Source organism: Camellia sinensis, chromosome 1 (assembly GCF_055761805.1).
Source record: "Camellia sinensis isolate YWXY chromosome 1, ASM5576180v1, whole genome shotgun sequence".
Taxonomy (NCBI): domain Eukaryota; kingdom Viridiplantae; phylum Streptophyta; class Magnoliopsida; order Ericales; family Theaceae; genus Camellia; species Camellia sinensis.
This window is the reverse complement of record NC_138961.1, coordinates 12,271,583-12,291,788: the sequence shown is the minus strand read 5'-3', so window position 1 is coordinate 12,291,788 and position 20,206 is coordinate 12,271,583. Positions and strand designations below refer to the sequence as shown.

The 20,206-nt window shown below is 41.0% G+C and overlaps 1 long non-coding RNA gene across 1 annotated transcript in view; it reads right to left on the bottom strand.

Annotated features, from left to right (window-relative positions):
- LOC114287674 (uncharacterized) overlaps window positions 1–19,028 on the bottom strand; it is a 30,820-nt gene extending 11,792 nt beyond the window's left edge. Inside the window, exons 1-2 of the long non-coding RNA XR_014365843.1 lie at window positions 18,666–19,028; window positions 18,472–18,553 (exon numbers count right to left, since the gene is read on the bottom strand). This is a non-coding gene — a long non-coding RNA (uncharacterized LOC114287674). The remainder of the gene's footprint in view (window positions 1–18,471; window positions 18,554–18,665) is intronic.
- Between the last annotated feature and the right edge of the window lie 1,178 nt (window positions 19,029–20,206).

Sequence of the window (20,206 nt, the reverse complement as noted above, 5' to 3'; positions counted from 1 at the left end):
TTTATTCACTGATTTTTTCTGGTTTGGTGAGATTACATTTGCTTCATATACTTGCCATGTAAACCACGTTTGCTAGTCAAGATTGCATGCTATTTTTGTCCACCATGCTAGCATCTTTTGGCCATGCTTTGAACTGGAAATATTCATTTTTTGGGACTGCCTTGGCTCTGTCTTCATGCTTCATGATCAAATAATGCATGCTTTGTATAGCTATAAGTCATTCCATGTGCCTAGTTTCGAGTTTCGGGTTTCATCTCATGCATCGGGTGCCATCTTTCCATGTTTCGGGGCTGTTTAGCATCATATTTCAGTGCTGGAATTACATGCTTGTATGCCATATTTCATGCCTTGTTAGAGTTACATACTATGCCATAGGTTCGGTCCTCGATTTGCGTGCATACGTGCACGCATTTCGAGAGTCTCATTTTCACCTAATGGCTACTGATGTCAGTGTGGTTGAGGTCCACTCATGTTAGTGTAAGTCTATTATGCATTGCGTATGCCATTTTATTTCATAGCATTGTGTATGCTAGGTTGTATGTTATAGCATTGTGTATGCATCGTTACATCGTGCATTGTGTATGCTATTTCATAGCATTGTGTATGCTAGGTTGCATGTTAGGGTTGCATTCATGCATATCATGCATATTGCATTGTGCTTGGGATGGGAGTTAGCCCAAGCACGGGAAACGAGGGACGTTTCGTACTCTGAGTGACGGAACGTGTCTCAATTCCTGGTCGCCGACACTCCGGATTATCCATGATGGAGTCTAGGCCTTGTTGTGTCCATATGTGCATTCATTTCATATTGAGTCATGCAATTTGACTTCTCGGCCATCATACATCGAGATGCGTGATTGATGGCACGAGGATCGAGGACTACACTCCCCGAAGAGTAGTCATGCATACATATGTGAAAATACTTTGTCATGCCCTTTTGTTGCTCTCTGTTGCAGCAAATCAAAAATCAGCAGCCTTCCGGAGCTTGGCACGCATTCCAAGAAAAATTACAAACAGAGGCAAACCGGGGCATCGCAAGGGATTTCCGCGCAAGGCAAATTCAAGCATGCATCATTCATCATCCGGAACAGAGCTGAGGCGGTCCACGGATTTGCGTGCAATTTATTGCTTTCCTAGATTAATGTGTTAATTAATTAGGATTTTGTATTTATTCGGGACTGTATTATTTATTCATTTGGGACTGTATTATTCTTTCGGATCCTCTGCGCGAGGGCACAACTGTAATAAGTGTGCGTGTGTGTGATGTATGTCTTCCAACCCCACGTCTTTCTCCCTTTTATTTACCCGCTTATGATGGTTAGATTAGGGCATGTTTCAATTAGCATATAGTATGATAGCATGTTTGCATTCATTCATCAGTCTTGGATGCACTGGGCTCGGCGCATCATACTAACTGCATTTGTATTTCAATTCCGAGTTGAATACTTGTTAGTTGTAGCATTTCACATGCCATTTTTAGAATAGCCGAGCCTATCTTAGTTGCATTTTGTGTGTGTTGCATTAGGCATTTCTGTATAGTTAGGATCATGCATGGATTTCTAATTAGCTTCTGTTTTGGCTTGGAGTACTCGGTAAGTTTTATGCTTTAGCATCCTTGTATGCGTGTGAGTGACTGCCATGATAGCATGCTTACCATGAGGTTATATGCTTATGTGATATAACTGCCTGAATGCCTGTGGGTGAAGGTTGGATTATTTGAATTAGAATAAATGCATTGACTGTGAGTTTTAAGCCCACTAGATAGTGGCAAAATCATGTTTTTCTAAGCCCACCCGAGGGTGGCAAACCCATGTCTTAGCCTACTTGCGGGTAGCACCATCAAACCATTTTCAAAAATAAACATGAAATGTTTTGTTCCAATTCAGACGATCCAGTCTATACTTGTATGTTATGCACATCACATAGTAAATCTAGGCTAATAACCGGAATAAGAACGCATAAAGTTTTCAAAACTAGATATCATGGTTAGTAGAGGCCGATCTTTGATCGGGCGAGCAGGGGTGCTCACGAAGTGACCTTCCCCAATCGTACCCAAGTTCCCGAGCCGAGGCAACCTTGGTGATGACGGATACGTGGCCTTAGGCAAACGAGTCAGGGTTTCCTAAATTTCCCCAAAATAAAACATTTAGGTGGCGACTCTGTATCTGGAAAAGCAGTCCATGTTTGGCACTTCTTTCAAAAAAACTTTTTTCTCAAAACGATTTGCCGGATTTGGACTCTTTGGTTCAGATTAAGAACCGTGACAATTTGAGAGTCCGAACTGTAGTGAGCCCAAATGAACAGAACAGGACTCATCCTCACAGGGCGTTCGGGGACGTCTACAGTTTCTGGTGACTCCGCTGGGGAACTTAGAGAACTTGACTCGAACTCATGATATCTTGTTTTGACTACACTTATGTGTTTCTTTGCATTGCATTTGCATTGGTACGCGTAGGACACTGTGTTTGCCATCTACTATTCCTGAACGGTTTGCCGAAGGCTTGTCTTGTCAAGGCATGACCATAAGGCTGACCGGTTATGGGCTCTGCCAGTATGGGGCATCAGGCCTGTGGGCATCAGTTAGTGTTTGAAAATCAATTATCTGCGGGTATCAGATTCAGTCTTTGGGGACAGTGATTCAGGGAAAATGATCAGTGATTGAGGACAGTGTGTGTTCAGCTTATCGACCATGTGTTGATTATGCCCAGCTGTGTGTTGTGCATTTACTTTAAGTTGATATGCTGTCCGTTTATCTGTTTATTTATTTCCTTATCACTTTATTTATCTTTTTACTAGGGCAGTTTTAGCACAATTGCTTCCGACCAAGTAGATATTCCCCAAGCACTCTGGACAAGAGGTCGCCGACTCAACCGATCCGAGGATCTGGTTGACGGACAGCCAGTGTTTCACTCTCTACCCCTGCTTATCAGGCAAAGACCAAGGAAACGCAGTGTATCCGAGCAAAGGTTGCCAGAGCAGTGGATTACCCCATCAGTGGACAGTCAGATTGAGATCCCAATTGTTGCTATAGAAGTAGACTTGCCAATAGTTCAGACAAATTAAGGCAGTATGGCAGCACCGACAGGAGTTGAGGAAATGATGCGTCAGATGCAAGAGACCATGAGAGCCATGCAGCAGGACGCTGTTCGCCGGGATGAGTTTGCCAAACAACAGGCCGAGATCATGGCCCAGCAAGCAGAATTAATTGCCAGGCTACAACAACAAACCGAAGCATCTGCTTCACACCCGGTTCCTCCCCCACCGGGAATCCCAGCACCCGAAGAGGCACCAAATGTCCAGGCAGACACAGACATACCAACGGGGCCAGCTCCACCTCCAATTCTGCCCCAGCTATCTAAGGCACCTACGCCTGTCAATCAACCGGACTCTCCCTTCGAGTTCGAGGTAGACCATACAGCACTGAAATTGAGCAAGCTCGAGAAGCTATTCAAAAAATCCCAGGAGGTAAAGGCTATCCCCGATATCGAGGACGGATATATCGACGTGGCTGTAACGTTGCCGGATAGATTCAAAATGCCGCAGATCGATCGCTTCGACAGATCTGGTGATCCCATGGTCCACCTCCGACTATTCTCAGATATATTACGGCCAATGGGTCTCACCAGACCCCAGAAGCTTTCGCTATTCGGCCGGACCCTGTCAGGCGTGGCCGCTATCTGGTATGCGAAGTTGGAGGATGATGTCAAACGGAGTTGGGATGAAATGGCCGAGGCCTTTGTTGCGCAATACTCTTACAACACCCAAATTGAGATTACAACTTGTGATCTCGAAACAACAAGGTAGGAGCATAAAGAGAGTTTCTCGGATTTTGTACCCGATAGAGGGCGAAGGCTTCAATGATGACCCTGAGGCCTACTGACAAGGACCAGATCAGGATGATTGTGCACAGTCTCCAGCCAAAACTGATGCAAAAGATGATTGTTCTCCCCTTCCCTACCTTTTCTGATCTGCATGAGATGGGGGTACAAATTGAAGATGCAATGAAACAGGGTCTGATTGACCAGGATAAGGAACAACCCAGAAGAACCTTTAACCGCAACAACAATGCAGGCCCGAGTGGCGCTGCAACTACAAGGACTTCGGAAGTCAGCATGGCCACCACCATTCCCCCTCCTCTTCCAAGACCCATGGCAGCCACACCTTTCTCCGGTGCATCCGGAAGTAACACCCAAACCATCAAGTACCCACCCAGAGGCCAAAGAAACTTCACCCCATTGTATATGCCTCTGTCTAAGGCTCTAGGGGTATTAATCAGGAAAGGGCATCTAAAACCCCTGGAGCCGAGGCCACTACCAAACCCACTTCCCCCCTCTCACAACCCAGCCAAATACTGCGCGTATCACCAACAACATGGTCACGACACTGACCAATGTTTCCGACTGCGTCATGAGATTCAAGATCTCATTGATAAACAGGTGATCCTACCTCCAGAAAAACCCAATGTCACAACTAACCCACTCCCTACACACAACCAAGCTCCACCTCCCAAAAGAGTCAATTTTATCCAAACTGGGGTCGTGTCTTACGATCCTAGTATCTATATCACTCCCTCCCATCTACCTAAGCCGGAGGTGCTCCTTCCTGACTGCACTGACTTTTTGTGCATGTTAGACATCTCTAGAACCCAACCCGAGCCAATGATGGCAACTATTGAAGACGGTACGAGAGAGATTGCAGAGGGGGATGGAGCTGTTGAATCAGGGTTTGAGTAGTCTGGGAACTTTGCTGGGGAAGCCTATGATCCGAGTGATTACATCCTGTCAGCAGCCCAATCAAAACCATGTGTAGAATTGCCAAAGAAAGCAGAACTGTGTGCGATCCGAGGGGACGGATTTGAGCAGGGAACAGATGACGTGGCGGCTGTAGAAGAGGACTTTGCTAACCTCCAATTTTTCAATGACCAAGAATCAGGGGACGCGGCAGTCAGCTGGTTTGATTATGAGGAATCGGCAGAGGTCACTGGGTGGCTTGACAACCTACCAGACGTCGTCGAAGAATCTCAGTTGAAGTAGGGCCCGGCAGAGGCGAGAGTATCAATTGTGGCCGAAAGGGCCGGAAGTCAGAATACATTGCCGAAGAGCGTCGTTATGAAGAATTTCGCTTGGGACTTGAGCATTGTGGATGCAGAGAAAGTTGAACCACAAATTGCACTGATGCAGTCAGAACAAGAAAAGTTTTGGGATTCTGAGAGAATCAGGAAGGCAAAAGCCTGTGAAAGGGCCGAAAGTGCTGTGGGCACAGGAATAGAAGACGCTGCGGGCATGTGGGCTGAAGGTACTGCGAGTACGATCATACCGGGGCCGGACAGGTGTCTGTCAGCCGCCGACGAAATGTGGTGGGAAGACGATGATTTATGTCTTGCCCATACAGACGAGGATTAGGGGAGCAATCAGCCATACGACACCTGGTATATCGGCGAGGTCGATCATATGACAAGAAGTGGGCGGTATTTCAAGCCCCCGCACCTAGACCAACTAGAAGCATCCGGAAAGGATAAGGAAGCCGAGAGACAAAAAGAAAAGCAAATCGAAGAAGAGGCTATACTGAAGCAGTTAAAGAAGATACAAGCAGACATCTCCATTTGGGGACTGCTTATGGCATCACGAGTACACAGGCAGGCTGTCCTTTCAGCCATGGACAAGGCCAAGCTTTCTATAGACACCACACCAGAGCAGCTAATTGGATTGGTTTTTTCGGGAGGAGGTTCCCCGATGTTGACCTTTTCTAACAAAGAACTACCGCCTGAGGGCGCAAATCACAATAAACCTCTCTACATCTCGGTCGAATGTAAAGGCAAATGGGTACCGGTGGTTCTTGTCGATACGGGATCCGCTATTAATGTGTGCCCGTCAAGGACGACATATGCAATCGGGTTAAAGCCCGCGGGCTTCGTGCCAACTACTCAAGTGATCAGAGCCTATGATAACACAAGCAGGGAGGTGATAGGGACTGTCAAAATTCAGACCCAGGTTGGTCCAGGACAACACAACATTGAATTCCATGTCTTGGACGTTCTCGCAACCTTTAACCTACTTTTGGGGCGACCGTGGTTGCACCAGGTCAAGGCAGTCTCTTCCACCTTGCATCAGATGTTGAAGTACTCTCACGGGAAAGGGATAGCTATTGTTTTTGGGAATTCGTCAATCCATCCGCCGCCGGAAGTGTCTACACCAGTCTTGGAAATCGAACATGGCACAGAGGATTTGTTCTTATCAAGGTTTACTTTGGCTGAGGCCCGAATTGTGCAGAATTTTCAACAAGTGTGTGCTGCGTGTTCACCTTCAACTTGGGCTGCATGTTCAGAAATTTAGAGTTTGGGCTGTGTGTTCTACTCTCAACAAGGGTGTGCTGCGTGTTCACCTTCAACTTGGGCTGCGTGTTCAGAAAGTCAAGTGTTTGGGCTGTGTGTTCAAATTTCAAAATCAGTGGGCTGCGTGTTCACTTTAATCTGGGCTGTGTGTTCAGAAATTCAAAGTTTGGGCTGCGTGTTCAACCTTCTGTCAAGAGTGTGCTGTGTGTGCACCCTCCATTCAGGCTGTGTGTTCGGAAATTCAAAGTTTGGGCTGCGTGTTCAACTTTCTAACAAGTGTGTGTGCTGTGTGTTCACCTTCAACTCATGGACTGTGTGTTCAGAAATTCAAGTGATTGAACTATGTGTTCAAGATGCAAACAGAATACGGTGTCATAGACTAAAGCATTCTAAACAAGCGGTGCACTCAAATGAGCGGATAAACATAACATGGAATGCATGGAAAATGCAGGTTACATCGCAGAAAATATGAAAGCGAGGAACATACCTCCTGCGCCTGATGGGAGAGGTGGGACTACGGCTCCCGCAATAAAAGATCCCCGGGTGCTCGATCATCGAAATTGGTAAAATGGTAGAAAACTGCCAAGGGGAGCACATGTGTCGGAGGGTCGTACCTCTTGGGTATGAAGGGTCGAACTCTCGGAGGCAGAGCCATGATATCGGGATCATCCTCGGCGCCCGGAGGACCTCCACCATTAGGAAAATGACCAGCCATTTCAGAAAATCTGCAAAAATGAGCAAAAATGAGCCAAAATTGGGAAAAGTCAACAAAGGTCAACTCTCGGGAAATGAAAAAATCAAAAAAAGTCAACTCCCAAGAAAATCTTCCAAATGTTGAGACAAACTTACCTCAAGTGGTGAAAATGAGAAAAGAAGCACCGAAATCAAAATTTAATCGGTCCAAAGTGACGAAAACTGAAAGATTTCGCAAAAACAACTTGCGTGGGGCATTGGAAAACGCGTATAGAGCACAGATCTGAGAGAGAAAATGCTCTAGGAAGGTAGAGGAGCTAATTTCGGAGCTGGAGTTGTGAGGAAAAAGTGTTTGGCCGAATGGATTTAAAGAAATGAGGGAAAAAAGACCAAATTGCCCACGGTTTTGGAAAAGTGGCCGGCCAGCCACCTTTTCGGGCAGGCCAGCCACCCCTCTCCCTCAACCCTGGCCGGTGGCCTCCCCTTGGAAATAAAGCTGACCGATGGTGTTCCCCAGGTGCCCACCAAGCTCTCTGCAAATTTTGGGGAGGATTGGAGTCCCGGGACCTGAAAAAGTACAGGAGAAGTGCACATTCCGTCGCAAAATCGCTCTACCGGAACTTCATCTTCAACTTTCGATGCGTTTCTCATCGTTACTCGTCAAAAGTGAGATGTATCCTTTTTGAACATGTTGCAACCCCTCCGGGAGGTAAACCGGAGGTCGCGATCGAGTCGCCCTCATCAAAAACTTGCATTTCTTTGCTCGTCGTTTTACGACAAATTCGCATTTGAGTCCACATTTATTCTGCATTGTTATGCACATCACTTGCATTCTCATGCACACCACTCATACTATTGTGCACGTTTCACGGGTGTTGTCATACCCTCATGCTTAACCCGCGTTGTCACGCGCGTTACTCCTTGCATTGCGATGCACTTTTCTATCGACGTCGCGATTGTCTGCATTCAATATCGTCTCGAAAATATGTTGTTAACAATGTTGTGCTTGTTGAGTCTCTCTCTTTTCAGGGCACGATATTGTATGTACGGTTCATTTGAGGCTGGTATGACCAGACGAACAGCGCAGGTATTGTATCTTCTCCGTGTGAGACGTGGCGAGAATTGAATAATTCTCTGCATTCTTAACTGCATGAAATGTAGTTGTTGCTTTGCATTCTTGCTTAAAACTGTTGCATCTATTGTGAATATGTGCTTCATTACAGCTTGCTGCATTTGCATGATCATTGAGATACCTTCGGCATCTTGCATTTGTCGGTTGCATTTTGCCCCTGCCTGCGGGCACGCCTGCGGGCGCATCTCTGTTTATCTCGCCTGTTTGTCTAAGTCTTCGGCCTTGTCAAAAATGGGTCGTCTCTGGGCTTTGACATTCACTCCCGTCACTTATGGCTTCCAAGTTTTGTCAAAGAGGGGCAACTGTAGACACCCCATTTTGACCGACCTTAAGACTCAGACGTCACCAGTTGAGCACTCGGTGATATTGCATATTGTGCTCATTCAGAAGTTTCAGAGTCCCGGCTGCAAGCCTTGTCTCCAGGCTTCCGGACTCTTTCATGCCTTGCCTCGGTTTACGAACCAGGCTCTATTTTCTCTTCCCGAAGGGAGAGAGAGGTCTCGTGGATCATCTCTCAGTAGCCGTAGGCTATGTTTCGTGGTCGTAGGCCATTTTTCCCATTTGGAGCCCAGTTTCCGATTTTTCGGAGCCGACGGCTGTGTGCCTCGGTTCGGGACCGCCTAACCAACTCCGTTTGCTCCAATTTTTGGCATACACCTTATTTTCTCCCTTTCGAGGAACACTGTGGCTCAAGAGACCAACTTCGTGGTCAAATGCCACCTCCGGTGCTTAACAGCCCATTTTCGGGGCCCCGGGCCGCGTGTTTCGGTCCCCGAACCTCCGTTTTGCATCCGTTTTGGTTCATTTTTGGTGGAGACCTTATTTTCATTGTTATAAAGCTTATAGGAGGGTGGGAGGCCAGCAATTGTTCTGAAAAGCTAGCTTTATTTCTTCATCGCTCTCCGTCGCCCGTTTTCCTCACTAAAAAGCTAATGTTGACCACACCGGGGCCACTTTCTTTAGCCCTAAACCCCATACTTGTGTTGTACACACCTGGGAGGCCACCAATATGTATAGGCCGGCTAGTAATTATCCTTGACCCTTTTGAATCCCTCTAAAAAGTTGGATTTTCTCTCTCCTGGTTCACATTTTCTGAGTTTTGACCACATATTTGTGTTGTGCACACATGGGAGGCCACCTTTTTGGGGTGGCCGACCAGCAATTTTGATTGACCCTTTTGACCCCTGGCCGGCCGGCCACCTGAACCTTTTGAACTTGGCCAGTCATGATCCTCTCTCCAAGTGTATTCCAGTTGTGCCAGCTGTTTCCCCCCAGATCCTGTATCCGAGGGGCTGCCTTTTGGGAGGGAAATTTGAATTAGTTTTCCCCCCCTTTCCTTGGCCTCTCTCCCTCTTTATAACCAGCACCCTACCTCATTTCTAAGGGTTAGAAAAACCAGCTGGGATTCATATATACACCCTTCCATATATCTCCCTCATTCAAGCCTCCAAATATCCTTGTTCTTGACCTTTACACTACACCTCCAAGCCTACTACCTCCACACCCCATTCCAGCACCTTGGAGGCCATTTGCAAAGGTTAAAAGCTCAGAAATTTGGACCAAAAGCTGCTAGAAAGCTTCTCTTCAAGGGTGAGTCCCTATTTCCCCTTTTCTTGCCTTATTTTACATGATTGGTTAGCCTTATTTTCTTACATTTTTGGGCTCCAACATGAACTGTAAATAGTCATATTTTGAGCTCCTTTTCATGTTTGATCAAGGGTCTTTCTCTGTTTGAGGTCTCCTCCTCCCCCTTTGTGTTTAAACTCTCTTTTAGGCCTATTTTTGCATGATAGTTTAGGCTTATTTGTGGACTGTTTTGGACTTGGTCATAAACTGTGAAATGTCTTTTTTTGATCCCCTCTTCAACTTTGTTGAAGGTCTCTCCTCTGTTTGAGGTCAGCTGCTACCACTTGCCTCTTTATCCCTCTTTTATGGCTATTTCTTGCATGATACGTTAGCCCTGTTTGTAAGCATTTCTGGGCTTCGAGCCAAACTGTAAAGTGCTTTATTTTGAGCCCCTCTTCAACTTTGTTAAATGGCTCTTCACTTTTTGGGGCCAGCTTCTGTCCCTTGTCTCTATCCTCTCTTTTAGGGCCATTTTTGCATGATAGATTAGCCCTATTTGTGTTCACTTTTGAGATCTGTTATAAACTGGAAAAAGTCTCATTTTGACATCATCTTCATGTTTGATTAAGGGCATTTTCTTGTTTGAGGTCATATGATTCCTTGTATGCTTGATTGTCCCTTATTTTGAGCCTTACACCTAAGCTCTTGTTGCATGCTTGGTTTGGCCTTCTAGCCACTGAAATCCAGTGAATTTTCAGTGGCTAGCACACTATTTTGAGCCTCCAAATCAGAGGGGGGTGACCCCCTCTCTCCTTCTCTTGTTTGGCGGCCTTTTTTGGCCTTCCAAAGAGACCCTACCTTGCATGCTTCGAAGTCACTTTCCAGGGTCAATTTGGTGAGTTTTAGAACTACCATATTTGATTTTTATAGTTTTTTATGCCCTGCTAAATGTCTACCTTGCATGTGCTTAATAACTCCTTGCATGGCCCTCTAAAGGAGCTCATTATTTTTGCATACCATGGTTGCATATCAGTGGTTATTTAGGCCTATTTTCACATGACTTATTCACTGAATTTTTCTGGTTTGGTGAGATTACATTTGTTTCATATACTTGCCATGTAAACCATGTTTGCTAATCAAGATTGCATGCTATTTTTGTCCACTATGCTAGCATCTTTTGGCCATGCTTTGAACTAGAAATGTTCATGTTTTAGGACTGCCTTGGCTCTGTCTTCATGCTTCATGATCAAATAATGCATGCTTTGTATAGCTATAAGTCATTTCATGTGCCTAGTTTCGAGTTTCAGGTTTCATCTCATGCATCGGGTGCCATCTTTCCATGTTTCGGGGCTGTTTAGCATCATATTTCAGTGCTGGAATTACATTCTTGTATGCCATATTTCATGCCTTGCCATGACTTGTTAGAGTTGCATACTATGCCTTAGGTTCGGTCCTCGGTTTGCGTGCATGCGTGCACGCATTTCGAGAGTCTCATTTTCACCTAATGGCTGCTAATGTGAGTGTGGCTGAGGTCCACTCATGTTAGTGTAAGTCCATTATGCATTGCGTATGCCATTTCATTTCATAGCATTGTGTATGCTAGGTTGTATGTTAGAGCATTGTGTGTGCCTCGTTACATTGTGCATTGTGTATGCCATTTCATAGCATTGTGTATGCTAGGTTGCATGTTAGGGTTGCATTCATGCATATCATGCATATTGCATTGTGCTTGGGATGGGAGTTAGCCCAAGCATGGGAAACGAGGGACGTTTCGTACTCCGAGTGACGGAACGTGTCTTAATTTCCAGTCGCCGACACTCCGGATTATCCATGATGGAGTCTAGGCCTTGTTGTGTCCATATGTGCATTCATTTCATATTGAGTCATGCAATTCGACTTCTCGGCCATCATGCATCGAGATGCGTGATTGGTGGCACGAGGATCGAGGACTACACTCCCCGAAGAGTAGTCATGCATACATATGTGAAAATACTTTGCCATGCCCCTTTGTTGCTCTCTGTTGCAGCAAATCAAAAATTAGCAGCCTTCCGGAGCTTGGCACGCATTCCAAGAAAAATTGTAAACAGAGGCAAACCGGGGCATCGCAAGGGATTTCCGCGCAAGGCAAATTCAAGCATGCATCATTCATCATCCGGAACAGAGCTGAGGCGGTTCACGAATTTGCGTGCAATTTATTGCTTTCCTAGATTAATGTGTTAATTACTTAGGATTTTGTATTTATTCGGGACTGTATTATTTATTCATTTGGGACTGTATTATTCTTTCGGACCCTCTGCGCGAGGGCACAACTATAATAAGTGTGCGTGTGTGTGATGTATGTCTTCCAACCCCACGTCTTTCTCCCTTTTATTTACCCGCTTATGATGGTTGGATTAAGGCATGTTTCAATTAGCATACAGTATGATAGCATGTTTGCATTCATTCATCTGTCTTGCATGCACCGGGCTCGGCGCATCATACTAACTGCATTTGTATTTCAATTCTGAGTTGAATACTTGTTAGTTGTAGTATTTCACATGCCATCTTTAGAATAGCCGAGCCTATCTTAGTTGCATTTTGCGTGTCTTGCATTAGGCATTTCTGTATAGTTAGGATCATGCATGGATTTCTAATTAGCTTCTATTTTGGCTTGGAGTACTCGGTAAGTTTTATGCTTTAGCATCCTTGCATGCGTGTGAGTGACTGCCATGATAGCATGCTTACCATGAGGCTATATGCTTATGTGATATAACTGCCTGAATGCCTGTAGGTGAAGGTTGGATTATTGGAATTGGAATAAATGCATTGACTGTGAGTTTTAAGCCCACTAGATAGTGGCAAAATCATGTTTTTCTAAGCCCACCCGAGGGTGGCAAACCCATGTCTTAGCCTATTTGCGGGTAGCACCATCAAACCATTTTCAAAAATAAACATGAAATATTTTGTTCCAATTCAAACGATCCAGTCTATACTTGTATGTTGTGCACATTACATAGTAAATCTAGGCTAATAACCAGAATAAGAACGCATAAAGTTTTCAAAACTAGATATCATGGTTAGTAGAGGCCGATCTTTGATCGGGCGAGCGGGGGTGCTCACGAAGTGACCTTCCCTAATCGTACCCAAGTTCCCGAGCCGAGGCAACCTTGGTGATGACAGACACGTGGCCTTAGGCAAACGAGTCAGGGTTTCCTAAATTTCTCCAAAATAAAACATTTAGGTGGCGACTCTGTATCTGGCAAAGCAGTCCATGTTTGGCACTTCTTTCAAAAAAATCTGTTTTCTCAAAACGATTTGTCGGATTTGGACTCTTTGGTTCAGATTAAGAACCGTGACAATTTGAGTGTCTGAACTGTAGTGAGCCCAAATGAACAGAACGGGACTCATCCTCCCGGGCGTTCGGGGACGTCTATAATTAGCTTCCACTAGCCTGTTCTTTTGATTTGTTCAGTTAGGCCTTCGGTAATCGCAGATTACTGGCCAGTCATGATACTAAACCTATAAAGGCGGGTTTGGGTCGTGACAATAATTTTCATTGCACACTATTGAGATAGGCACAAAAAAATAAAAAGTAGCTAAAAATATATTCAAAGAATAATTCTATGGATACTGACACTCTTGTGATTGGTTGTCAAAAAAAATGATTGACTGTTCAAAGAAACAAGATACTTGTATGCAGTAGCAACTCCAAGAATATTTGTCAGTGGTGTCAATCAAAAATTTAAATACCATATATCTTACAGAAAATTCACATTAATCATTATATCATCTATGGAGAAAAAATCAACAAATTAATATAAATTTTGAAATCATACAAAAATATTTCAATATATTGATATTATTATTTAAACAAAAAGACATGCTAGTACACAAGCTTCTACAATTGACCACGACGAGATTTCATATTTTGAAATTGTTGCATAATAAGGTCATTATCAACACTGTCAAATACATCTTTCTCAATATATGTAACCAAATAATCATTCAACCATTGATCTCCCATTCAGTTACAAACTATCACTTTACAAATAAAATATTTTAAACAAAAAGTAAACAAAAGAAAAAAATGTCAAGAATTGTCAGGTATCCAAAACAAGAATACAAACCATCACTTTACAAATGAAATATTTTAAACAAAAAGTAGACAAAAGAAAGAGATAGATTTACAAATAAAATATTTCAAACAAAAAGTAGGCAAAAGTCAAAAAGTAAGCTTTTTTCATTGGTGGGTTCAAAGTTGTATTCCAGTGGGTTCAGTTGCTAATTTTTTTTCTAAAATCTAATACTTACATAAAAAAATATAAAAAATCATCCAGAGGGTTCGGGCGACACCCCTAGCCATGTGTTGGAGCCGCTCCTGCTTGAATGTGTAGGTTGAGTATAAGAATTACACATTCGGCAAACAAAACACTCCCAGACCCATCAGTGATAAGACCAAGTCCAACTGTGTCTGTTGCCAACTAGACCTATTGAATTACAGAGGTTCGATACCGAGTAACCTCTTCATCAACTAGGTGACATGCTAAGTGAGTAATGCTGACAAGATCAAAGAGCATGCATGCCGAGTAGTAGAGGAAATTCAGCAGACTATCCCAATCAACGTGAGCCCAAACTATCCCTTTCCGGAGGTGTAATAATGATGTGAACTTTGACATTATGATGATTATGATGGAAAGATCAAATCACGTGAGAAATATCTACACAAAACCTCTATATAAAAAAGATAACTAAAAGAAGAAAGGTATGTTTGGGACAAAGGAGTATTGCAAAATCACCCCTTACATTGAACATCAAATGAAATTTAGACGCATGCTTTGAGTAAGCCTTTTAATAAGAGTTAAATAAGAAAGAACATTGCTAGAAGATCAAATTATATATATATATATATATCATATTTATAACGATCTCAGTTTTGGCCAGACTATCATTACATCCCGGACTCGGGTTTCATGGTTTAATATTGTTATCGATGTCTTTTTCTCTCTTCCACTCTTTGAGTTTGAGTATTGGGATGTCTCAGGCGTGTTTGGAATAGGTTGGTTACTAGTTGGTCTACATTGTTGTTGCTCAGATTTTGGCTTCTTCGCTTGAGTGAACCTTTTTGCGCTCAAGCGAGCTTTGTGATCTTCTTGTATTTTCTCAAGCTTGCAAAGATTCTGGGAGGGTGTTGTTGTTTGCTCGAGCGAGAACTCTTGCACTCGAGCGAAGGCCTTTTGTCCGCAAAATTTCTGGGAATTTGTATTCTGCGCTCAAGCGACGCTTCTTGCGCTCGAACGAGGACACTTATTATGTCTGGTCGCTCAAGCGACAACTCCTTCGCTCGAGCCAGCCTCGCGTATATCAATTCACAACAACTCATTTTTACATCACTTTTTGGTACCTTTTCACCAAAAAACCCTAGATCAGCTCCTTCTCTCTCTAAAATTCGATTTCTTTCTACAAATACACCTAGATCTAAGGATTTCTCTACCCTACTCTCATTGATAAAAAGATAGAGCATCCCGTAGGCTTCCATTTGATCCAAATAAAATCAAGTTTGGGCGTCTTTGAGGTTTCTCCACTTCTCTTTTAGGCTTCTACATTTGAGATAGGGATATTCTACACCTTGATATGATTTTTAATCTAATTATTTGTTGTTATGTACAAGAGGTGGGATTTTTGGGAGTATTTGAGTAAGTCTAGGGTTTATATTCAAATTGAAAAGAGGGGTTTCTATGTTGTGCTACATAAATGACTATGAGGTTTTGGATATGGGGTTATCTTGTGTTAGGATGGTGGATTTTAGCCTTTGGGTTAATATTTGAAAAGGAAGAAATTTGCCCTAATATGTCGTGAATAATTTTTTGTATAAATAAGGGATTAGTACGAGAAATGTGAAATTTAGAGGATGTATGAATGAATGATGTGGATGGATTTGTTTAAATCACTCACCTATAGAAATTCGATGAATTATCTGTTATAAAGATTGTGGGGCAGTTTGGGAAGTGGTTTGGGCGGCTATTATAGCCTAAAATAGCCTTATAGCCAAAAAGCCCACTGTTGCTTGTTTTTCAAAAAAAAAAAAAAAAGAGGCTGCACAGCCGGCAGTGTAGACTGTGCCTACACTGTCAGCTACAAAATTTGTTCCATCAATGGTAAATTACGGTTTTATCCCTTGACAACAATTTAAAAAAATATATTTTTAGGGACAAATTTGTCATTCTAATTTCAAACATCATTTCAACACATTTTTCAATACAACAACTCAAATAAAATTCATCTCAACTTCCCAAACACAAAAACTAAAATAGCCTACTAAAATAGCCAAAAAGCCAAATAGCCTATTAAAATAGCCACTTCCCAAACGAGGCCTGTATATCTATTTAGAAATATCTGTATTGGGCTATCGGTAGAGGATAGCTATGATTGTTGTAGAAATTGTATGAGGATTAGGTGAATTAAAACTAATCATTTAATTGTGTCATTGAATATGACGGTATGTTAAAGCATTGAATATGTATCATTGATAGTCATTGAATATGACGGTGCTTTTAAATATATTGTATATGTATATTATTTTGGGAGGAGGAAGAGGATGCACTCCATGTTTTGAGAGGAGATAGGGGATGGACTCCATTGAAATTAAGTTAGTCGAAGTGTCCAGGGTGAAAGTCCCGAAATCATATGTATACATGGGTGCCAATCCCGCGGACGAAATTTCCGTAAAATGGAAAGATTGAAGTGCTTGTATGATGGTTATGTTGATTGAGAACCACTGAGTTGTAGTCTCAGTTGGGTTATTTGGAAAATTGTAAACTTGGCTTATGAATTGAAATAAAATGAATTAACTTGAAATGAATAAATGGAAATGGATTGAGATGTGAATATCAGTACCGTGTGGTCATGTGAAAGATATGCGTTTGTCACAAATATTGATATATCTCTGACACTCATATCTTAGTTAAACCTCATATATTGCGATAGACGGCCTCTACGGGGATTTGGCTCACCCCACTTGGGAAACCATTTTCAGGTACCGGTGACATACTTCTTCCAAGGACGTAGCTTGGGAGGACCTAGGAGCTGGAGGCTCTATTTTGTGTTTTGTGTTTAAACGTTTATTCAAGCCAAGCGCTTTATATATGTACAGAGCTTATGACTCTCTTTTGTTGTAACTAAGTAATGTCTTGGAAAAATGTAAGCATGTAGGACATTTATTTTGTTGTTATTAACTGGTGTTACATGCTATAGATTCAGGATGAACATTTATGAATGTATATTGCATGTATTATCTTCTGTAATATGAACTTTGATGAATGAAAGTATACCAATTCTATTATGCTCACTTCTTTTATGAGTTGGATTATTTGTATTATTTCGAGGGCATTACAATATTATAATATGAAGAAGGAAATTGGGAAATTATTAACAAAGACAAATTAAAAATCAAAAAAAAAATAAGGGGAAAAAAATCAAAATTCTTTTTTTTACAAAACAAAGATGAAACAAACAAAATAATGTATAGTATCTCAAAGGGAGAAATCTTAATTTTGTTGGGTGAACTCTCATATAACTTTTTTTTACAGGATCAATTCCATTGAATCAGTTTTGAAAAAGTTCCAAGCAAACTTTGAAAAGCCATTGCTAGAAGGTCAACTTCTTTGATTCAATTTTTAAGATAAGTATGCAAATTTCGTTCAAAAAAATTGAGAAAAGTTTGAAGAAAAAAGAAAAGCAAAAGTTCACATATTGAAGAAATTTTTTTTTAAAATATTACTCAATATCATAGATCTCCATAAAATATTATTCAAACTCGGCCGCAGCGCTCGTAGCACAAAATAAAAAAACAAAAAAACAAAAAAACAAAAAGACAAAAAACAAATATATATATATATATATATTGAAAATCAAAAGCGGAGCAAGAAAACCTTAAGTTTATGTTTGTTTTGTGATTTGAGTGGCTGGATTGGACTATTATGGATGTGGATCCCACCCATATCATGTTTGGTAGTGAAATAAGAGGGCAAATTGATAGTTCAAGGGATTTAGTAATCCACTCAGCAGGGAGATTAGCTTGGCTGGGTGGGGGGTGGAATTAAGAAAATAGTGAGCCGATTGAGTCTATTTGATCATCCGTTCGGATGTTCGAAACAGTGCATTTTTTTATTTTTTTATACAAAACTACTAGCCAACCAAAAAAAAGAGTTGCCCAACCAATTTTTTTTTCTTTTACCAATTGCACCTGTTTGTTTTAATATTTATTTTAATTTTAATTTTTTTAATATAGAAATAATTTATTTATTTATTTATTTATTTTATATAAAAATAATTTAACAACCCCAGCACTATCTATATCCCACACTATCATCAAAACAAACACACTTTCACTTAATCTCCTCAGTAACAATCTCCACATTAACAATCTTTTCACTAACAATCCCATCCAACCTAATCCGCCAAAGACACGTGGCCTAAACAAAATGAACGGGGAAGAAACCAAATTGCAACAGAAATGAAAAGAGAAAACCTTACAAAACCAGATAAACCAAAAAAAAAAAAAAAGGAAATAAAAAAGTAGAACAAACAAAGAGAGAAAGAAAGAGGTCAGATTAAACCATAATCACAGAGAAAGTAAACCCTAACAATAGGGAAAGAAACAACAAACAACAAATAAATAATAAAGATAAAGAGGATGAAGAAACCCTAATTTTGTTTGGCATGATCCCAATAAAATTTTGCACAAATTAGTTCTGCAGAATTAATTTTGTACATCAAAATGCAAAATGCAAGTTGCCAAAGACTCTTTCTAGAAGATCAAATGCCTTTTCGATTCAAACTCCATATCCAATCTACTAAAAACACAGAACAAAGAAAACAAATGGAGATGATATGCAACAAAAAGAAAGAAAAACCTAGAAGAAAAATGAATATAAAGTGAGAAAAACTTTAAACAACTGCCTTCACCTTCTCCTTCTTCTTCTACATTTTTCCAGATCTAGAAATCTCCAGATCTAGTTCGTGATTGGATTGCATGACGGCGATGTGGCAATGATAGCATGGCTGGTGAGCGGCGACCGTAGGAGGGGCTCCCTAAGATGGGAAATGTATTGAATTTTTGTACTCTTGTCACAAAATATTAAGAGTGGTGCTATTTGCACTCCATCTATTATTTTGGACCCCCCATTTCTTTGGACACCCACTTATAAATTTTGAAACTCTTAAAATCTCTTTTCTCCCCCAAATAATACCAAAATTATCATTGTGAAAATATTCTATCCATTCAATTGAATGCACACCCTCCACATCCCCAAAAAATATCTCTTCCAAAAATCCAAACAAAACTCACAAAGAAGAAGAAGAGTCAAGTGTGATTATTGTCTCTGTTCTCTTTCTCTCTCTCTCTCTCTTTCTGCCGCCTCATCCTTTTCTTCAGTAATTAATGTTCGGTTACCGGTTTCCGAATAAATAATAAATGTTCGGTTACCGATTCCCGAACAAATAAACAATGTTCAGGCCTTCGAATTTCGATCATATGTTCGGGAGTTCAGTTTCGAAAAAATGACGAACAAATTTTATTATTTTTGCCATTTTTTTAAAGAAATTTACCCTTACAAAACCAATCCCCTCTAAGCTAAGAATACTATCAAAGTTATGAACTTCCTTTGAACTTTTATTGTTGTACTCCTCTCGTTTCATGGAGTTGTGGTTACCGAAAAAATTGCCACTCATTATCACTACTGAAGAAGTGTAGGTAATCAAATGGTTGCTACCGTTATTGCCAAAATATTGCCGCCAAAGGAATTTCAAGGTTTTGGTGGTGGGTAAGGTTTGAAGGTGAGATTTGGGACAAATGGATGGGCGGTGATGAATGTGGGTGTTCTCATAAACCCTAATTCATGATGTAGTGATCTGTGAGTTTAATTGTAAGATGGGGTGTCCCAAAATTAATGATGCCCTTTTTAATAATTTTATTTGAGGATATTATTGTAATAAAAGAAAGCTAAAAATTAAAGGGTCCAAAATAATTTATGGGGTGCTAATAGCAGCACTTAATATTAATTCTTTATTTCATTTTTTATTATCCCAAACTATTAGTCCTTTTTAACAAATCAATGAATAAAATAATATGAATTTACTATTGTATCCTTCTTTTAAATTCATTAATAACACAAAAAATATAATGATGACAATTTATATATTTTTTTTAAATGTACGATCAAAGGGTAATTTTACAAAATTAATATTTTTAAAATATAATAATTGTACTATCAAAAAAAATTGAATTCCCCAAAAAGGACCATTATTTTGGGACGGAGGGAGTATTTTTTTTTTCTTTTTTTTTGTATTTTTGGTATTTAGTGAATTTTTAAAGATTTTTTTCATAAATATTCTATTTTTTAAGTGTATTTATGGTAGGTGTATCTAAAAATTAAAAAAAAAAAATGGTTAAAATATTAAAAAAATCAGTGAAAATAAAAAAATACAGAAAATAAAAAAATTTAATT